Here is a 12,609-nt window from a genome sequence, read left to right on the forward strand (position 1 = left end):
AAATATGAGTTTACGCCCCCTCTATATTTCAGAGGGCACTAGACGATATACTTGGAGACAATGTCGGTGAAAGATGCTTCCTCTATATAGACGACACATCATATTTAGCAAATCAGAAGAACAGCATGCAAGCGACATTAGTAAAATTTTCAGAACTTTAGAAGAGGCAAATATGAATGTTCAGTTGGACAAGTGCGAATTTTTAAAAAAGGAGGTAGAATTCCTGAGATTTTTGACAGCAGACGGTGGAATTAAAACAAATCCAGAAAAAGTAAGAGCTATCGCAGAAAAAATAATAAATAAAGAGGAGAAAGATTTAGAATTCCACAACGAAACAAAAGACTGTGTAAAAACCTATAAGTCTGGTGACGAAATTTACGTAAAGAACAACAAAACATTGGAATCAAAGCTGTCTCTAGATAGAAAAGGGAAATAGTAAATGATGACAGGAATACAACTGTTTTGACAGAAACAGGAAGAGTTATTTACAAAGGACTAATACGAAACTTCATTTACAGGTTCTTACTGTGTAGTGACCAACGTAACTTTACACTGCAATAACTCTTCAAGACACCCTCGCCCTAAATTATAGCAGCTTTTGTGTAAAACACAAAGCGAGAAAATTGCCTTAGACCAATCAGGACAGAATATGATCGTACGATTATACAGTTAGGGAAAGAAAAGCTATAACAGCGACCATCAGCATGCAGCTTCCCAGAGCTTAAATTATTATCGGATTAAACTTCGTGGCGAACGTTCACAATTTTTGACGCTGCCCATTTAAACTGCACATACACGTGAAATATAATTTAGTTATATATACTCATAAAAACAAGAGTTGGGATATTTCAATAAATTTCCGTGTTCGATTTGTGTGAAAGTGGCAAAGAGATTCGAACCCAAGGCGTAAGGAAGGCCAGGCCTATATAAGAGCATTTGGTTGCTCTACAGCCGACTACCCCCCGTCTCGTCGACCCCCGCATCAGCTCATGGTTCAAAACCCCGTCGCTCCAAGAAGAGGCCACGAGGCGACATAACCTTCAGCAACAAGTTACGCAACCGGCCACCTGCCGAATAATAACTGGGCAATTATATTGGAAGGCTAGAGCTCATCCCGTTTATTCAGCTATGCAGAAGTTTAGACGACCGGAGCAGTTTTAATTATATTTGGACATCATCAACGTCACGCAGTGAAGATCATCTCCTATGACCAACGGAGGTCTAACTTTGTGATTTCGTCTTATCGCAACGCAGCGTAGCAGCCAGCGGTTTCCTAAGGTCTTATCGCTGCAGTACTGCAGTTATATTTCGTGTTTTGTTTTGATTCTTGATTTTCTTTTGTATTGCGATTAATAATGAATTAAATACTCGCAGATTGACGGAACTTTTGGCATTTGAATAGGAATTTAACTTAGAACCTTTAAAGTTTGACTTACAGCTCGACAATGTCAACGTGAACTTGGGCCCAACTTTACGCACATCATGGAGTGGATATTTAAGGTCGTGAGTACTACAACAACAATGATAAAAACATTATTATGAATTACCTATATTAAAATTCTAACAACATGCCACTCGAACGTCTAAATAAAATAAGATCTGCATTTGACTAAAGATTATATAATTATATTTGCTAATTTTATATTCAATTGCTTATAACTATTTGTATTGTACTTTACTTTTATATACTTTATTTTACCCACTGAATATAAACGAAAATGAAGAGTTAGAGAATGACTAGGATAATTATGCGTAGATTAAAATTTGTTAAGTTTGTAAAAGAGATTTAATGGAACCGCTTATTAAACTGAATTTATATAAATGGAATTATGATTGAAGATATATTGAAAAAGAATGAATTGTGAATAAATAGATTTAATGGTTTGTCGAGTACTTATGTTGAACACTTTCTTAAATATGTGGTAGAGTTATTTTGAACTTGGCCAAGGGACAATGTAAATATTTTAAGTAGAATTGTCATGGTAGGGAGGGTAAAGACCTAGGGAATTATTAACATCCAAAGTTCCCAATACTTATCAGAATCTGTAGCTTATCCATTTCTTTTTTTCACACGATAATCCAGTTTTGAATATTGTTTATGAGTAAGACGCACTTATTAAAATGCAGTAGCGTTTCTTACTATCCTAAGCTAAAAGAACCCCGACCTACGGCGAGCTAGACCCGAGCATAGCAAGAGTGCGCATCCCTAGCGAAGGAAGTACAAGGTCCTCTTTATTAGTAATTACCACCCACTATTAAAAGACCAACTAGTTAAAAATCTATCGAACTACGTACACTACACATTTTTGGCGCCCAACGTGGGGCACGACAAGTACTACACATTTTTGGCTCAGACGTGAAGCTCGAAAAGTCCTTAACTTGTTATAGCACACTAAGCTCTAAAGTAATCCATCCACAGTTAAAACACAATATACCTAATTCCAATAAATTAACATATTGGATTGAGAGCATCTATTTGGAAGGGATAGTAAAACTTAGGAACATGCGATTCAATTTGAAAGAGAATTGATCGACCAAGTGGAACTGTTTCGAATCCACAGAAGCTCATCACAATACGTTTCTTTACTCAACTTTATTTACAATTTGATTTTTTTTGAATACATTATACTTACACTTCAATAAGTCTGTATATTGTCCGATTTTCAAGTAAATAAAAGCATGAGGCAATAGACCAGCTACAATCCACTAACAAATAGAGATACAACTAAGATTCTGATAGAAGTGATCGACATAAAGAAAGACAAACCAAATAATTACAACATATCTTAACAACAATAATATGGCAGCGAAGAATAGTGCAGGTAATGCAGTTGAAGTTTCACAAGGCGTTGAAAATAGCTGTGCCATATGTAAAGAAATCTTAGCACCAACCGTTTTGTCAGCAACAACATCGTGCAGGCATACATTTCATAAAAAGTGCATTATAAATCACTTAAAAAGCACACAAACATGTCCAATTTGCAATGCAGATTGCAACGAATCGAATTTATCTCACTCTAATAACACTCTGTTCGCTGAATTAGATGCTGCAACAGCTGGCACATCCGGCGTAAGCGAATGTCAAGATAATAATGATATTTTCCCATTAAGGAGAAATACCAGATCAGGCAGGATCCGAGGTACACCTCCTAGACGAGGAGTGTCTACAAGAAATACTTACAGAGGAAATTTTGATAGGATCTTAACAGAACCTCCAACGAATTCCAGTATGGCTCTTAGTACTCAACCACCAGAGTTGATGAACTTTATACAGTTTACAGTTAGCCAACAACAGGCTCAACTCATGGATAACCTTACCTCTTATTTAGGGAAGACTATAGAGACATCTATTAAAAGTCATTTAGACAACTTACAATTATCTCAGCCCACACATACAAATTACACACCTGACTATGTCCAACCAAATACAGATTTAAGGAGGAACAATTCCAATCAAAATCGGTATTCTCAGAATTTAGACAATAATGTAGAAGAAAGAGGCGGAAACAGGAGCAATGCAAGCTCATATGTTAGTCCGGAAAAAGTATCAGGAATCATTCAAAAATGGGGATTAAAGTTCGACGGTAGCAAAACAAGCATCAGGATAGATGAATTCATTTACAGGATATGCTCACTCACCAAACAAAATCTAGGTAATGATTATGGACTTTTATGTGACCATTTGTACCTTCTGTTTGCAGGAAAAGCCAGCGATTGGTATTGGAAGTTTCATCGAAACAATCCAAATTTCGATTGGAACACATTTTGTGGCGAATTTAGGAAGAGATTCGAAGATATAGAGACAGATTATGATATTTGGGAGGGAATCCGAAAACGCAAGCAAGGAGAAAATGAAGCATTTGAAGATTTCCAGGAAACCATGGAACGGTTGATTGACAGACTGCAAAATGGAGTTTCCGAAACACAATTAGTTGAGTTATTGGTTAGAAATTCGAAGCCTAGCTTACATCATGAGTTGTTGCATCTTAAAATCCCAAACAGAACACAACTCCGATACGAAGTGCGCAGGCATGAACAGTTTTATAACAATCTCAGGACGTTTAAGCCAAAACCTTATCGCTCCTGCGTAGCAGAATTAACCACCGAAGAAGAGGAAACAGGTTTAGTAAGAGCAGGTGAAGAAGTAAACCAAATTCAACGTCGAAATACCACAACTTGTTGGAATTGTGACAAACAAGGCCACAGATTCGATGATTGTACGGCTAAAAGAATTATATTTTGTTACGGTTGCGGACTTAAAGAAAAATACAAACCGACTTGTCCAAACTGTAATCCGGGAAACCGACAAAAGGATGTTTCTCTGAGCAACAAGATACATCCGTAGATTCAGAAGTTGCTAATTCAAAGTCAACCACTGAAGCCCGTGAATTTCAGGAGATAAAACCCTTAGGTCAGCCTGATATTCATTTTTCTTTTATACCCTTACACACATAAGAATTCAAAATTACAATAATAAGCGTAGAGAAATATTTAGTAAAGTAGATAGTATAGGTACTCATTTAAAACCCAGACGATCTACTAGCCGATTGAGAGAATTTTGGAAGAAGGTTCATCGTTACCGACAGAAACTTATTTCCGCTATAGTACTTAGCTCTGACCAAAGGCTCTATACGGATATCAATATAGAGGGTCAGACTTACAAGGCTTTATTAGATTCTGGAGCAACAATAAGTTGTGTAGGCGGATTAGCTGCTCAGAACTTCCTTAAACACAACAACGTAAAAAAATGTTCTGGCGAAATTCGCGCTGCGAACGGAACAAATAGCAAAGTAGTGTCAAAACTTATAACTTCCATTAAGTATGGAGATACGATAGACAATCTTGAATTATTTATAATACCAGAACTTCAACAGGATGTATATTTAGGCATTGATTTTTGGCAAAAGTTCGGATTATTAAATAAAATTACGAGCAATCCGACCATTGCTGAATTAGACATCGGTACTTTGGATGATGATGAAGATTCTCCCAAATATCATGAGCTGAACGAAGGAGAAAGACTTCGGTTGGAGACAGTAATAAAAACATTTCCATCCTTTGCTTCCGAAGGTTTAGGTCGTACTACCTTGTCCACACATAGCCTTGATGTAGGAAATGCGAGTCCTGTCAAACAACGGCATTGGCCAGTTTCACCTGCCATTGAAAAGCTGATGTTCGCTGAAGTGGATAACATGCTAGCCTTAGATGTTATCGAAGAGTCAACTAGCGCTTGGAGCAGTAATTGCGTGTTAGTGAAGAAAGGAGACAAGTACCGTCTATGTCTTGATTCTAGAGTGGTAAACAAGGTTACTCAGCGAGACGCATATCCTCTACCCCATATAGACGGCATCTTAAGTCGGTTACCACCAGCTAAATTCATAAGTGGTATCGACATGAAACATGCATATTGGCAGATACCGCTCGACGAAAATTCTAAGCAATACAATGCGTTTACAATACCGAATAAAATGATGCCCTTTGGTCTATGTAACGCGGCCCAAACTCTTTTTCGTCTTATGGATCGAGTCATTCCAGCTCATCTTAGAAATAGAGTATTTGTTTATCTTGACGACTTATTAGTTTTGTCTGAGGATTTTGAATCCCATATGCTTTTACTACAGGAGATAGCTTTATGCTTACGTAAAGCAAATCTCACTATCAATGTCAGCAAATCTAAATTTTGTATGAAGGAGATCATATATCTCGGTTTTATAATTGGAAATGGACAAATAAGAACCAATCCAGATAAAGTTAAAGCGATAGTAGAATTTCCACAACCAACTTCGATCAAGCAGTGACGAAGATTTCTAGGATTAGCGGGATGGTACCGACGGTTTGTAGAAAACTTTGCCACTATTAGTTTTCCTTTGACGGAACTTCTTAAAAAGAAGAATACGCTTGAATGGAACGAAGAGGCTCAAACCGCTTTTGAAAACTTGAAATCATGTCTTACTGTGACGCCAGCTCTTTTGGTGTTGGTTGCGTACTGGCTTAGGAACGAGATGGAGTAGAACTTCCGATTTCGTATATGTCCGAAAAATTGTCCAAAGCACAACGTAACTATTCAGTTTCCGAATTAGAATGTCTTGCCGTTATAAAAGGAATTTAAAAATTCCGCGCATATATTGAAGGACAGGATTTCTTAGTCATAACAGACCATGCAGCCCTTCAATGGCTGATGCGGCAGAAGGATTTATCAGGAAGGTTAGCTCGATGGTCAATGAAGTTCAGAGCGTTTACGTTCACTATAAAACATCGTAGCGGTTCTCAGAACGTCGTTGCAGATACCTTATCCAGACAGAACGACCCAGCCATCGATGAATTTTGTCAAAATGGCCCCATAGTTGACATAGATTCTCCACATTTCAAATCCACTGAATACTTGGACTTAATAAAGACAATATCTAACAATCAATCAAGATTTCCCGATCTACAAATCAGGGATGGATATATTTACAAAATAACTACTTTTATATCAGATGATATAAAGCAAGGAAATCCATGGAAACTATGGAAACCTTCAGCTTTAGTACCCGATATATTGTTTCAGGCTCATGATGCACCAAGTTCATCTCATTGTGGCATGAGTAAAACTGTAGAAAAACTAAAAAGATATTTGTTTTGGCCTTGCATGGTTACGCAAATACGCAACTATATATCTAATTGTGTAATTTGTCGTACCACGAAAAGTCCAAACACGGTTCTAAAACCGCCAATGGGTAAACCGTTAACCTCAGACAGGCCATTCCAAAAATTATATATTGACCTCTTAGGCCCATACCCTCGCACAAAAAAAGGTCACATAGGTTTGTTGATTGTCGTTGACCATAACACCCGTTTCCACTTTTTGTTACCTCTTAAGAAGTTCACCGCTCCTAAAATCTGTGACTACTTAAAGGGGGTATATTCTATACGTTTGGCGTTCCAGAAGTAATACTTTCTGATAATGGAAGTCAGTTTAAGTCAAGCTATTTCCAAGCTTTCCTTACTAGTTTTGGCGTACAACAAGAACTTACAGCCATATATTCTCCACAGGCGAATGCGAGTGAAAGACTTAACAGATCGGTGTTAGCCGCTGTAAGAGTTTATATAGGGAAAGATCACACAAATTGGGATGACAACTTAGACGCTTTTAGCGGATCTTTAAGAGCATCGTTGCATAGAAGCACAGGTTCGTCACCTTACTTTCTGACATTTGGACAAAATATGATCCTTAACGGCAAGGACTATAGTCTCCTGCGTACGCTCAATATGTTAGCGGACGACACTCGGTTATCTAAACCGGAGGCTTTAGAACTGCAGAGACGGCAAGCTAAATTGAACCTAAACCGATCCCATGAAGAAAACGCGAATAGATACAACCTACGCACACGGCAGATAGAATTTAAAAACGGCGATTTTGTTTACGCTAGAAACGTTACGCAAAGTAATGCCGTAAAGAAATTCAGTAGTAAATTGGCACCCGTGTTTATCCCAGCTAAAGTTTATAAGAAACGTAGCTCGTACTACTACGAATTAGAGGATGAGAGAGGAAAGAAATTAGGAGTATTCCATTTAAAGGATATACAAGCTAGAAAACAAGGAGTTTCTTCAGATAAGGCTTCCTTGAAATAGTCTCTTTACCCTTATCTGTGGTGTAGTGACCAACGTAACTTTACACTGCAATAACTCTTCAAGACACCCTCGCCCTAAATTATAGCAGCTTTTGTGTAAAACACAAAGCGAGAGAATTGCCTTAGACCAATCAGGACAGAATATGATCGTACGATTATACAGTTAGGGAAAGAAAAGCTATAACAGCGACCACCAGCATGCAGCTTCCCAGAGCTTAAATTATTATCGGATTAAACTTCATGGCGAACGTTCACAATTTTTGACGCTGCCCATTTAAACTGCACATACACGTGAAATATAATTTAGTTATATATATCCAATCTCATAAAAACAAGAGTTGGGATATTTCAATAAATTTCCGTGTTCGATTTGTGTGAAAGTGGCAAAGAGATTCGAACCCAAGGCGTAAGGAAGGCCAGGCCTATATAAGAGCATTTGGTTGCTCTACAGCCGACTACCCCCCGTCTCGTCGACCCCCGCATCAGCTCATGGTTCAAAACCCCGTCGCTCCAAGAAGAGGCCACGAGGCGACATAACCTTCAGCAACAAGTTACGCAACCGGCCACCTGCCGAATAATAACTGGGCAATTATATTGGAAGGCTAGAGCTCATCCCGTTTATTCAGCTATGCAGAAGTTTAGACGACCGGAGCAGATTTAATTATATTTGGACATCATCAACGTCACGCAGTGAAGATCATCTCCTATGACCAACGGAGGTCTAACTTTGTGATTTCGTCTTATCGCAACGCAGCGTAGCAGCCAGCGGTTTCCTAAGGTCTTATTTTCTTTCTTGATTTTCTTTTGTTTTGCGATTAATAATGAATTAAATACTCGCAGATTGACGGAACTTTTGGCATTTGAATAGGAATTTAACTTAGAACCTTTAAAGTTTGACCTACAGCTCGACAATGTCAACGTGAACTTGGGCCCAACTTTACGCACATCATGGAGTGGATATTTAAGGTCGTGAGTACTACAACAACAATGATAAAAACATTATTATGAATTACCTATATTAAAATTCTAACAACATGCCACTCGAACGTCTAAATAAAATAAGATCTGCATTTGACTAAAGATTATATAATTATATTTGCTAATTTTATATTCAATTGCTTATAACTATTTGTATTGTACTTTACTTTTATATACTTTATTTTACCCACTGAATATAAACGAAAATGAAGAGTTAGAGAATGACTAGGATAATTATGCGTAGATTAAAATTTGTTAAGTTTGTAAAAGAGATTTAATGGAACCGCTTATTAAACTGAATTTATATAAATGGAATTATGATTGAAGATATATTGAAAAAGAATGAATTGTGAATAAATAGATTTAATGGTTTGTCGAGTACTTATGTTGAACACTTTCTTAAATATGTGGTAGAGTTATTTTGAACTTGGCCGAGGGACAATGTAAATATTTTAAGTAGCATTGTCATGGTTGGGAGGGTAAAGACTTGGGGAATTATTAACATCCAAAATTCCCAATACTTATCAGAATCTGTAGCTTATCTTCACACGTGTCGGCGTGTATCATTATTATCAATATAAAGCCATTTCTTTTTTTTAATCGATAATCCAGTTTTGAATATTGTTTATGAGTTAGACGCACTTATTAAAATGTAGTAGCGTTTCGTACTATCCTAAGCTAAAAGAACCCCGACCTACGGCGAGCTAGACCCGAGCATAGCAAGAGTGCGCATCCCTAGCGAAGGAAGTACAAGGTCCTCTTTATTAGTAATTACCACCCACTATTAAAAGACCAACTAGTTAAAAATCTATCGAACTACGTACACTACAACTGGCTGCATGCACATCTAAAGTACAAATAATTGACTACACCAATTCAGTTCAAACCAGATCTGCAGAGCTCTGCCGCGTCGCTGCTTAGCACCCATAGCTAGCTTAGGGTATTCTAAGATCTATTCACTTCAGTCACAATTTGGAGTTGTGTAAAACCACAACGAAATAAAGTTTCTGAGTTTATAATTAAACAGAAATTAATTGGCGCCCGAACATGGACCAGTGCGAGAAAAAAAAGTGATTATGTTCAGTTTAGTGCAAAAAATAAAAAGTTTTTTGCTACTCCACTGGCCCAAGAAGAAACCCCATTTGTAATTCGAGGTGACTCTTTCCATTAATTTGGAAATCGGAAAGCAACACAGGATTGACATTTAAATTTTGCTGATTTATCGGTGGTCAACAAGTCTTGTCAGGTACGCCCGCAGGACATCCTCTATTTTGTGTGCGTCGCAGGATCCCAAGTAGGAAGCGAACAGGACAACATCCGAACCATCAGGAGGAGTAGCCGCATCATTCAAATAATGTAAGCTAGTGAATAAGTAAAACAAACACACTAATCAAATCGAAAGTTCTAAGTGAAATCAAACCAAAATAAAGTTTAAGCAAAAACAAAGTGAAAGTAAGTGCTAAAGGAAACAATAACTAGATAAAAAATCTTTCTAAAAAATATATTAATACAACATTTTCTACTATAACGAAATAAAAAGGCGTAAAGCGATAACTAAATAAACCCCACCACTCAGTCTACAACTGAATAAATAAAAGAAAATCTTTTCAACGAGTGGTATAACAAAACCCAATCTTGCGAATCTTAAACAAATGACTCTCCAAGGTAAATGGGTAAAACCAACTGCTAGTTTTCATTGCACTCTTTTCAATAACTTAAATACAATTTTTCAACAAACCTTACAATTGAACAAAATATTTAAAAGGAAAAATTTTTTAATACAAATTCCTTTTCGCACTAAACTTTCATAATAACTTTAAGTCAAATATAAACCAATGACCCGAAAACGCACTCTAATTGTAAACAAATTTAAACACTAAATCAAACTTCTTTTTTTATCGATAAACGTATTAGTTTAAGTGAAATCAAATATCAAACTTAACTAAATTCCCTAACATCGACAAATTCCCTGACAAATTTCACTCGTATGGCTAATCAAAATAACCTTATCAGGCCACCCGTTCTCAACTCAGAGCAGCCAGTTATACCAACAGTAGGAAATATAGAACAGCAGGTAATAGAAGAAAATTCACGCCATAGACAAAGACAAGAATTATTTCAACAAAATAGAAACATTGAGCAAGAACAATTACAAACTATCATTCGTCAAGTTTTAGCCGGACAATTCCCAACTTTAATAACTGGAAATTTATAACTGGAATTTTACATATTATAAGAAATAAAATTACCGGTAACGCAGACATAGCCCTCGAATCATACAATGTCCCTCTTAATTGCCATTTCCAAATGTCTTACACTACACTACGCCGACAAGAGAGATTTGGGTACACTTGAATATCAAATGACAATAATAACCCAAGCCGCAAATCAAACTGTTGAAGAATTCCACCAAGCAGTATACAAACATTTATACCTGATTTAGATTTAGACACATTTGTTTGAGGACTTCGTGGAGATTTGCAACGACTTCTGGACATAAAAGAGCCCACTGACCTACCTTCAGCTTTCCATTTTTGCTTGAAATTAGAAAATCAAGCATATCGAACTAATCACGCGACGATTAAGGGACAGCCTATTGCACATACAAATCTACCATCAAAGCCTACTACCACATCTTCAGCAAAACCAAAATTTCAAACAAAGACCAATGGTTCCACCAAGAAATCCTTATGCCACGATCAGACCTAATAATAACTTTGGACAAACTAATGTTACTAAACAATGGTATGAGTGTCCCAATACAAGAAAAGAACTAGAGTCAAAGCAGAAATCCGCACAGACACAGATAATCCGGCTTATTCGAAATTTTACCCATTCCCATTTGCTTTAAAAGACGAACTCAACAAACAAATCAATGAACTTTTAGAAAATGAAAAAATTCGTCCGTCCCGTTCCCCCTACAATTCACCAGTGTGGATTGTACCAAAAAAAACTAGACGAATGAAATATAAAAAAATATAGAATGGTTATTGACTACCGAAAATTTAATAGTGTTACAATAGCAGACAAATACCCCATTCGAGATATCAACACAGTATTGGCACAACTAGGCAATAACAAATTGTATTCCGTCCTTGACCTCAAGAGTGGTTTTCATCAATTACAGTTAAAAGAGAGCGACATAGAAAAAACAGCTGGGAACCTCAATTTGTGACAGCCCCTTCGTCTCCAGTGTTGCACTTGAGAGTCATAAATATTGGCGTGCATTCAAATTTGCCACCAGGTGTGCCATTCATTACCGCACGTCGTATCGTCAGATTTTCACCTCTCGGCAAAAGGATTTTAAATGAATTGCACAATCTGCAGTATCGGGGGTATCGGATGGCCGCGTACACCCATGCTAAGGGGAATTAGGAGCCCCGAATATCCCATACCCATTGCCCCACGATGTCGCGACGCGGCAGACTGTAAATAATGAAGTTTGCATCTGGGTGGCAAGTGGCAAAACAGCTGCGAAAAGTGTTTTTTTTTTTATATATATTATGTATATAGGCCAACAAACTGTTGGCCAAAGATCACCAGCGACAATTTGCGAATTGGTATCGGACATAAAAACAAGGGAAAACATGTAGGAAGCATAAAATAACGATTTAGCTTGCCTACGATTTATTTTCTTTTCATAACATTATTTATTTTTTTTTTATCTATTATCCATTTTCTCACCGTGTAACAAAGCAAAACAAATTGCTTGTGCGAAATGTCTATTTGTGCATTAGCTCAAAATAATGTCCTTAATTCTATGTGTAATACTCTGGCGATGACAGAATATTTGTGGTTTCATAAATAAATCATTCAGATATATACATTCAGCATAAAAGACTTGTACAAAAATCAGAAAGGCACTTAAATTAACAGTACACCAGACAAGAATTTGATAATAAATATTCAATCATTCCCTTTGACTCCCGTTGATGCGTTAGCTCATTAAGCCCAGACTAAATCAAACCGAAACCAAACTATAAGTGATCACGTTTGAAAAAAGTTTTTCATCATATCC

This window comes from Drosophila erecta, unplaced genomic scaffold (assembly GCF_003286155.1).
Source record: "Drosophila erecta strain 14021-0224.00,06,07 unplaced genomic scaffold, DereRS2 tig00000400-arrow-arrow-pilon, whole genome shotgun sequence".
Taxonomy (NCBI): Eukaryota; Metazoa; Arthropoda; class Insecta; order Diptera; family Drosophilidae; genus Drosophila; species Drosophila erecta.